The sequence below is a fragment of the Salvia miltiorrhiza genome, chromosome 4 (assembly GCF_028751815.1).
Source record: "Salvia miltiorrhiza cultivar Shanhuang (shh) chromosome 4, IMPLAD_Smil_shh, whole genome shotgun sequence".
Lineage (NCBI taxonomy): Eukaryota > Viridiplantae > Streptophyta > Magnoliopsida > Lamiales > Lamiaceae > Salvia > Salvia miltiorrhiza.
In genome coordinates, this window is record NC_080390.1 from 19,750,450 (window position 1) to 19,760,559 (window position 10,110).

At 34.7% G+C, this 10,110-nt stretch overlaps 1 long non-coding RNA gene across 4 annotated transcripts; it reads right to left on the minus strand.

Moving 5' to 3' along the window:
* Positions 1–2,143: 2,143 nt before the first annotated feature.
* Positions 2,144–4,957, minus strand: LOC131023706 (uncharacterized). 4 transcript variants are annotated; one of them, XR_009101494.1, is made up of 5 exons: positions 4,702–4,957; positions 4,268–4,331; positions 4,062–4,118; positions 2,858–2,946; positions 2,144–2,371 (listed from the first exon to the last, which is right to left on the minus strand). It is a non-coding gene; the product is annotated as an uncharacterized LOC131023706 (long non-coding RNA). The 4 variants fall into 4 exon arrangements; XR_009101493.1 differs by having other exon boundaries at positions 4,268–4,356; XR_009101496.1 differs by having other exon boundaries at positions 4,268–4,522.
* Between the last annotated feature and the right edge of the window lie 5,153 nt (positions 4,958–10,110).

Here is a 10,110-nt window from a genome sequence, read left to right on the forward strand (position 1 = left end):
CTATCTGAATTGTTCATGATTGCATATGTATGTCCTATTATCTCTATATAAGTAGATTATATGGTGTGTTGTAGATCACAGAAGACCATATAGTTAGAATAACCTTATGAGATATAAATTGATCACAATCGAGATGACTCTAGGACGAGTCGTTGGTTTAGGCTGCAGTATATATGAAAGTAGTTCGTCTTGGCTACTTATTTATACTAGTGCGTGAAAACGTATTAATAGGATCACAGTGAGATGTATTTTTCTGTCTGACCTAAGTGAAGAATCAAAATCTCGGTGACTTAATGAGACCTAAATCCTAATAAGATTTCACATATATATATATATATATATATATATATATATATTAAATTATGTATCGCTTTGATTTACTATGGGTGAGAGTTATATATTAACTTGAGTACTCTGTATCTTGGGTGATAGCAATTTATATATGAAATTTGGTAATCTGTATTAGGTAACCGTATCCAGTATAGGATAATAACATCCCCTTAAGGAGCTCAAAAGGTTTATTGCGTTAAACCCTGCAGGTTGATTAAGTTCGGGCGCAATAATAAAGGTTGAAGTGTACTGCTTAAGGATTAATAAGAAATTAATTAATATAAACTGTCAGAAGCTTTAATTAATTAATGGATGTTGGATATTTTAAATACGGGGGTCTAATAAGTCTAAATACAAGCCCCGACTCATCATCGGCAATAAAGGGGCAAGTCAATATTGATTCTCTAGTGAAATGAATTAATATTTGTGAATTAATTATGATCTGGGCTGATCATAAGAATTAATTCATTTAAGGCACGTCTTTATTCCTTGTATTTGATCCCTGAACTGGCCCAAAGTCTCCTGAGCCCAGTAGGAGAAAAATAGGTCTGACTCATTAAAAGGCCCAAACTCTGTATTTATAACTATAAATATAGTTATCTACTCTCAGAACAGAACACACGTAAAATCATAAACTAGGTTTTCTGTGAGAGCAGAAAAGGAAAATAGGCGTTGTTTTCTAGTCAGTATGTTTTCAGGGGATTATTATAATAATATTTGTGTCTTTACCCGATTCATGATTCTTCTATGTTAAGGCTTTCAATCTACAACTTTTATGTTTTTTATTAGGACAAGTTATATTTATTTATTTATTTTTAAATATTTGAATGTATTCATATTTCAAAATTATATAAAATTATTCATATACAATTATTTTTGTTGTAGGAATACAAAAATTACAAAGGTGGAACTTCCGATTCAAAATCTCCAACCCGATGGGCTAGCCCGAAACCCGAACGTTTAGGGTTAGGGTTGAAGATTTACAACCCGAAAAAATCTCCAACCCGATTAGCCCGCACCCGATTAACCCGGAACCCGATAGGGCTAGCCCGAAAACCCGATGGGCTGGCCCGATTGACATCCCTAGTTGTCCCTCCAGCGTCGGGGATTGAGCGGGATACAGTTCAGAAGGTCAAAGCTGGAGACTGTTCTCAACGACCTTTGCATCCAATTCACAAGTAAGTAATTCTGACTCCAATGTGCAGTACTTAAATTAATATGAGCATGCTAGGAATTAATCGATGTATGATGAATTATGATATTTCGAGAAACGATCCGTATGGGCAGTCCTACACCTAGTGTGGTAAGCTAACCCAAGTCGTCTCTCAAGGAAGATTTTACAGGGCATTCAACACTACTACAAAAAAGCTAATAGACAATGGACATTGCCTGTTGTCATATAGCAAAAATGTCTGTTGTTGTAAGTGGTAGTGTCGTAGATGCTTGGAAAAAGGCGCTCAAAGACCACAGGCATTGCCTGTTGTCATAGATATTTATGACAACATGCATTGCATGTGGTCTTTAAACACCTAAAGTCCAAAGTCGTTTTGTTAAACAACATTAGTTTATTACCAGTGTTATAGGTGTCGAATGTATGTGGTCTTTTCTATATATCACACTAACTTTTGTCTATTATCGTAGTTGAAAAAAAATCAATTTTGTTTTTATATACCACTATAGTTTTTTACTAGTGTTGTAGGTCCAAAAAATATCATGCCCTATTCTACAATATTAAAATAAATTAAATCTTATTTTCATAGATTTTTTTCTTTTTCAAAAATCTAATATTTAAATAAAAACTTAACAAATCATATTCATTGCAACACAATCATTTCTTAAAATTTCAATATTCATTACAACTTAAGTTCAACCCAATCAATTATACCATATCCGTTACAAAATAAATTCTATCACAACAATGATTCAAATGAGTTAACACTTGTTACTCATTCGTTCCTTCAACATGTGGTACATCAACCAATATGCTCAATATTGTCTTCATTGCCTTCACCATATATCCTTCAAATCGCGGTGTAGGTAGCTGAAAGATTACATGAATAATAAGCTTAAAACCAAAAGTACGTATTAATAGGTTTACAACACAGTCACAAAGGAACTAACAACCCAATCATTTCTAAAATGCGCTATGAAAGAAAAAGACTAAAATCAAATCTTCAATTTCAAAGCACTATTGGAGCACTAGCATTTTCGGTGGTAGATAACTATATCATAACTTAGATATAAAAACGACAACTGCTATACATCAGTTTCTTGTGTGATCTGGCAAGTTACCTGAGCCATAACAGTACACCATACTGAACTTGAACACAGGATTAAGGTATTACTAATACCACTACTATTTTTTTTTTTAATCAGGAAAAAGGCGAAATCTTATTACTCAAGGTATAAAAACGACAACTGGTGATTAAATTATTCTGAAATACATTAGACACTTCATCAGCCACCAGGAATATTCAGAAGAAGATATTTAGCATTATGCAATAAAACATAAAATGCAATCACATACCTAGCTGAGCAGCCAAAATGCCTATTTCTGCAAATCTTCTTCAAGGACTTTTGCCTATCGTTTGATGCTAATTTACGATGATAGAACTCCTGCACATTTGTGTAAAATTTCACACATTAATATACATTTAAATATAAAAAAATGCACTTAATATATATTCCAAAGAAAGGCTGATAACAATCTAAAGCATATTTTTTATAATTACAAGTACTTATTCTAATTATAGAAACCAATATTGGTTATATGTGCATTCTTTTTTCCCCAACAGTTTGGGATATAACGTGATCTAGAGATGGCCACATAAATCTTAAAATAAAGCATACAACTTTATTGAGTATAAACATATTTATATAGAATTGAAAAAAAAAAAATCATTGTACCTAGAGAATGATATGTACTACTATTTTAGGTCATAAGAAGATACTTCTTTCATAAGTAAATAAAGCAACACACTAATTTAGTTTCTCTTCAAAATTCACATTTTAGCAAGTAATGTGATGTCATATCTTCAATTTTAAGTATGCAATTTAAGTATTCACTGAAAAACTACACAATTTAAGTAAAGGAATTTCAAAGATTAATATTCATTTTACTTTTGTAGAGACATTTGCCATAGCTTAATGGACAAATCATACATTAGAACAACAATGTAAGCAGACCACCTTAATTAATTGAAGAAAACAAATAGATCGAGTCTAACTCTTACTCTCTAATGCTATGTCAGGCAGCTTCTCGATCAACCCAAATCATGGCCAATATTCCTATAGTCCAAGCCTCTAATTAATCATTCTTACAAATATATTAATAAGGCTTTAGAAATACAATTTCTGGAATCATTACAAAATCAAACTATGTTTTGGGAGTTAGCCACTGAAATGCCCAACTAATTTAATCAACTAGCACATATGAACCAAATCGTATTACCATCGTGCCAAAAGGGTAAATTGATCGGCAACAGAAAGTCAATTTAAAAAGAATACTACAACAATTGATATCATGTAATTGATTTGTAATTTGAACTACTCATAACATCACAATTATTATATCATATACCCCCACCCCCACCCCACCCTACCCCACCACATTTTTGACAAAATTCTTCAGAGAATAATTCAAAAAAGTTACAATCTATATCTGCAGTATTCTTTAAAGGACAAATTAGATTATATAAAAAACAATCATGCAAAAAAATAGAGAACAAGACCTTGATAGTTCGCTTTGGTGACTTGTTGGTCGCCATTTGAGTTATTTAAAAGATCTCCTGTTGCAGGAATTATGGGTGAAAGAATTAGTAAGGAAGAAAATAGACAAATGTATAGCAAACAAGATATATTATAAAAGAAAAAAGTTACAATCAATAGCTATGCCCTTTTAACAGCGTCGCACTTGCCAATGTTCATATTTCCTCACCATAATTGTTGCCCACCGCCTGTGTCTCATGTCATGCCTTTAGAATATCTATTATAAACTTTCCCTACCAAAAGAAGAATTGTTGAGAACTGAAAACAAAATTGAAAAATGGGATATTAAAACCATGACATCTTGAACCAGAATTATTGGGAAGAAAATCCTAAGAACACAAACACAAAGAGAGAAGAAAGATCCGGAGAATCACATACAAAACAATAAAAAAGACCAGATGAATAAGCAGAATAGCAATTTTACCTGAAAAAGGGTAAACAAAAACAGGTTAAATATTCAAAATCCCTTGACAAACTAGGCAGATAAGCAAAATAACTCCATAAATATATGTATATAATCAATGATAATAAACATAGTTTCTTCGACACTGAATGAAATAATAAAATAATTTCCAATTCATCGGAAAATAGAACAGAGCTCACCTGAAACCCTAGTTGAGTTCTGTAAAAACCTTAGCGGCTGGCAATAGGTAAAAATGGCTGGAAATTAGAGCCAGCAAGCGCCGCAACATACGAGAATGACCGCCGATCCCGACATAACAGACTAGTTCGGCGGCAGCGGTTATAAGAGCGCGAGAGAGACGATTTTCAGAATTTTTGACCAAGGGATTATTTGGTTTTGGAGGAAAAATTAGAGAGACGATTTTCATTTTAAATTTTCACCAGGGAATTACTTTGGTTTTAGGGAAAAAAACTAAGCATTTAACTAATTTACTTTGATTTTACTATAATTTTTTTTAATTATTGGAAATAATGGTTTATACGATCAACAACTCTTGTTTTTTAAGAATCGGTGAACAATTAGTTAAAAAGAACTTTTAATTGTTTAATTTGATTATTTTTAAATTAATTTATTATTTTTAAAAAATAACACTATACATATAAACATGGACTATTACGACCAGTGTTATAGATTACTTTTCACATCTCATTTATAACAACAAACACATAAGTCTAGTGTCTATTAGCATATTTTTGTGCTAAAAGACCACACACAAACATAAGACCACAGAAAAAATATATAAGACCTCAGACTTTGACAAAAATCAGTGTCGTTTGTGTGATGTCGTATCCAATTTTTGTTGTAGTGCAAATACGTCACACACAGAAAGTAATAAATGTTAACACTCTAATCAAGAATTGGTTGTTTGTTCTAATCCATTAATGTGCATAATTAAATGAACGAAATGTAAATATAGTTTTAAGGAATGACAATGCAGAATAAAACATATCACAAGTACCGATGCAGTAATAATTATTAAACCCTAGGCAATAACTAAATGATAATTAAATAACAACCTACTGAAATAAATCACTGAATAGAATTCTGTAAAATTGAAAGTACTGAATATAAATTCTACTAACCTAAAAAGATAGAAAAGAAATAGCATATGGAAATATGCAACATAAAGATTCATAGAAACACTACTACAAAATTACACATACATAATACTCCATACATAACGGTTTTTTTAAGAAAAGATAACGGTTTTGCAAAACTCCGTTATCCATGTAGTGTTATCCATAGGTAATCCGTTATGTATGAGCGTTATCTATTAGTTGCATAAATAACGGTATTATCGAACTGTTAAGCCTACCGTTATCTATGAGCGTCTTTTTATAACAGTTATTTTAACCGTTATATATGAGCGCCTCAAAACTGTTATGTTTTATTTTTAAATTTAATAATATTATAAAATCAAAACCCTAATTATCACTAGAAGAAATCTCCATTTTCCACTTCGATTTTTGAATGTGTTACGCCCTAAACCCCTTTCAGCTCCCAAACTCATCTTCTTCCCCGTTTCAGTTGCAGAACTTTGTACCACCCCGATCAGTGCCCTAAAGGCTTCGGAGCCGACTCACCCTGGCGACGATCTCTATTTCCTGTTGTCTCAACCGTGGAGGTAGCCACAAACCACGTTCCTTTTGGCCTCCAATCTTAAAACCCTAGGTTCCCGGCCGCCGCCGTCGACCCGATCTCCGCCGGTCAGCAAACAACGAACATCGACGCTGCTCTGCGAATTTTTCCAGTTGCCCTAGCGCCGTTCTTCGCCCCTATTTTCATTCTAGCAAACTAGTAGTGAAGTTTTAACTGAGTCCTTAGTCTTGCTTCCTTGCAGTTATGTATGCCACGCCGAAGTCAATGCAATCTTAAACACAAATCATGCATCTGCTTCAGGCAAGTCAGTAACCTTATTTTCTTCATCACTTTTGCTCATTTATTTATGAATTCTTGTTTGCCATTTCTGACAGTACATGTATATGATTTACCTTGCAGAGGATTTACGTGACCATGTTTCATTGCAACGAATGTGCAAAGATTATTATTCAGGTGTTTGAAAGCTTCTCTAACTTAGATAATAGATCAAGTTGTGCTTTCTCTCTCTCTCTCCCTCTCTCCTTCAATCTCTCTTTCTTCTATCCACTTTTGTGTGTGCTTCGAAATAAGTGCTTTTTATTCGATTGAGCTTCCCTTCCACTTTTGTGTGTGGAAAATGGAACAAGAAATAAGTGCTTTTTATTTGTCTAAAGTGGATGGCTGCAATTTTGCCAGCCAAAGATGCGGAGGAATGGACTTACAAAGGAGAAGGAGCTGTGAACTGATGAGGAGTAAAGTATGCAGCATCATTAGACACAATTGGACCGGAATATCTCTATTTATTCTTATTATTATTATTATTACCGCTAATATGTTTATTTTAAGTATTTGGTGCAACTCTGAATTTGACAGGGCTGATTTGGCATTGCTCGACCCCACTTTCCAACTATGATATACACCAGCTCTGACCACTCAAGGCTCTCGCCCTGGCCAAGCTCGGCTCTACACCAGTTCTGTATTACTCCCGATGACTCAGCTCTGTAATAATGATCTAGGCTTAGTTATATGGGTTAATGGGCCCTAGACATTAAATAGGCCAAGGCCACTTAGATGTTTATAAATAGGACTTCCATTATTAGATTTAAGGACTCTCTCATTCATGAACAATGTACAGTGTAATCACCCACAAAGATAGTGAAATCTCGAGCAACTCCGTGGACGTAGATCATTTTAGTGATCGAACCACGTATATTCGGTGTCATTTATCGCTTTTATCTATTTCTAGTATAGGAATTATTTCTAGTATCATCAACTAGTTCTTGCTTACTGTGGAAGCTCTCCTCAATTTGTACAATTCTACTTCTCTTATTTTCCTTTTATAACTGATTGCTAGAGTTGATATTTTTCTTTACTGCAACCAGAAGAATGCAAGTAAACAATATCAGGACAATGTTTGCATCTTTTTTCTTATTCTCTTATTTGCCAAGAGGCTTGTTTTATGAGATTCAATTTCTTGATATTGAAATTCCTTTGCGAGTTATTGATTTTGGTTACTTTTCTCTCATGCTTCTAGGTTGGAAAGGTTTTAAGGATTAAAAATGTTCCAAATGGTAGACCTGAATTTGAGAATGGTCATGCGGCTCCAGTCAACCATGAATCCCTCTTGTGGGGAAAATTTGAAGGCATATTTTCAGCACCTACAAAGGAAATTGCGGAGCAGCTCTATGTGCAAAGTAATGTGCCCACTATTGATGCCTATGTTGGAGACACTATACAATGCTTCAAACAAGACAATATATGCCTAAAGAGAGAAGCTGCAATTGCTTTAGAAGTAAGAAATGATGAAGTCTTTTATTTCCCTCGGTGTCGTGGCTCCTTTGAGATTATAGTGGTGTTGCACTATGATTGAATGGAAATTATGTGAAGTTCCCTTTTTTTTTGAGTTGGGCTCAAAACATTATGTATGAAGATTTTGGATGATAATAATGTATGAATATTTTGTGTGATTATAATATTTTGGATGTTATATAATATATGTTATCTATGACAATGTTATTTTGTTGTTTGATAATTATTAATTTAATTTTTGAGATATAGAACAGGAAAATTTTAAAAAAAATTACAGCTATAAAAAGTTCAAAAAACTGTTATAAAAAGTGCAAAAAACCGTTATGTATTTCTATCAAAGTTAACGGTTAAAATCGTTATAAAAAGTGCAAAAAACAGTTAACTATGATGAAATATGTATGTATATATATATATATATATATATCTAATACATAACGGTAAAAATATTAATAAATAACAGATGTTTACCGTTATGTATGAGCGCACATACCGTTATCTATACGACTATACATAACAGTTTTTTATCGTTATGTATGACGGTATCATAGATAACACCAGTATACTTAACGGTTTTTTGGGGTCATAGATAACGGATCCATTATCTATGAGCGTTTTTGTAGTAGTGAAAAAGAATATAAGAAATACCAATAAAAACGTCGAGAAGTCAATCCTTACAACTCCAAGGAAAACGCAGTTCAAGAACAGAAGTCAATAAATCTAGAACAGTAGTACTAGGAAAATGAAAAGAAAAATCAAACCCTAATGTTTTGTGGTGCCAGAACGTGGGCGGAAGTGAGTGTGCCCTAACAAAAGAGAAGTCAGCTCTTTTATACTCCCCAAAGTGAAAACACGTTTTTCTCAAAGTTAAAGGGAAGTGCGCAGGCGCGAGTTAATTGCTCAGCACGGGGTTGTTGTGAGCGCGCGGCGCGGGGTGTTTGAGCGCCACGGGGCCGGTGCTGGAAGAAGGCAGCGGCGCGGGGTGTTTCCAGCGCCAAGGGGAGTGTATGGGAGAAAGTTGCACGGCGCGGGGGCATTTGAGTGGCGATGGGCGCTAGAAATCGCGCGGCGCGGCTGCGGGTGAATTCGCGCACCGCGAGGAAACAGGTAAGCTGCTGTCATTGCCGCGGCCGTGGGTGTGACCGTGGGCACCTGGGCGTAGGCACGCACTGTTTTTGTTTTGGCCCGTTCTCCTTCGTTACAAGTCGGATTTTTGATCCATTTTTGCCTACGGACTCGTATCGAGACGAAATATAATTCTTCTTAAGACCAATCACCCGAATTCAAACTCTATATTTTTCTACTAATTAATCAATTAGAGCATCAAATCCTGAAACAACAAAATTGACATATAAGCTCAACGCAATCAACTATTGAGTGAACGAGACCAAAATATAAACCTTTAGCACAATGAAAATACCTATAAAATCATCACAAAAAAAGATAAAACATCTCGCACCATTAGCCATAATATCAGCCGGCTTATTGCCCTCTCTATAAATGTGAGTGACTATCAATTTAAATTCCTAAAGAAGACGAAACGTATTATTCCAAGACGCCATAAAACGCCAAGGAACATCATTGGAATGAGCTTCCAACAATCTAATCACATACATAGAATCTGCCTCAATCCAAAGATACAGCCAGCCACGATCTTGAGCAATATTGATGGAAGTAATAATGGCTAACAATTCTGCTTCAAAAGCAAAACCAATGCCTCCTTTAACATGAAAACAACCACGAACATAAGCCCTTTGATCCCAGAAAACCCCACTAACATTAATCTGATCTGGGGCCCTTGTAGCAGAGCCATCAGTGTTAACCTTAATCCAGTGGTAAACCGGCGGCCACCAGTGCACCTCAATCATACGTGGAGGGGGCGCCGCACGACTAGCGATACCAAGAGCCCTGGTAATAGAATAATCAATCCACATATTCTTAACAGTACCAAGACGAGGAAAAATGCCATCCATCTCCTTAAAATAAGACTTCACAAAAGCCAACAACGGTCTCTCCTCAAAACGTTTATCGTCAAAGATAATAGAATTTCGACAATCCCAAATCTTCCACATCAAAGTAAGTATCCCAGCTTTCCAGAAAGATTCAATTTGAGAGCTCAAAGAAAAGAAATTCTTTTTTGCCAAACCAGCTAAGAAATTCTTTCC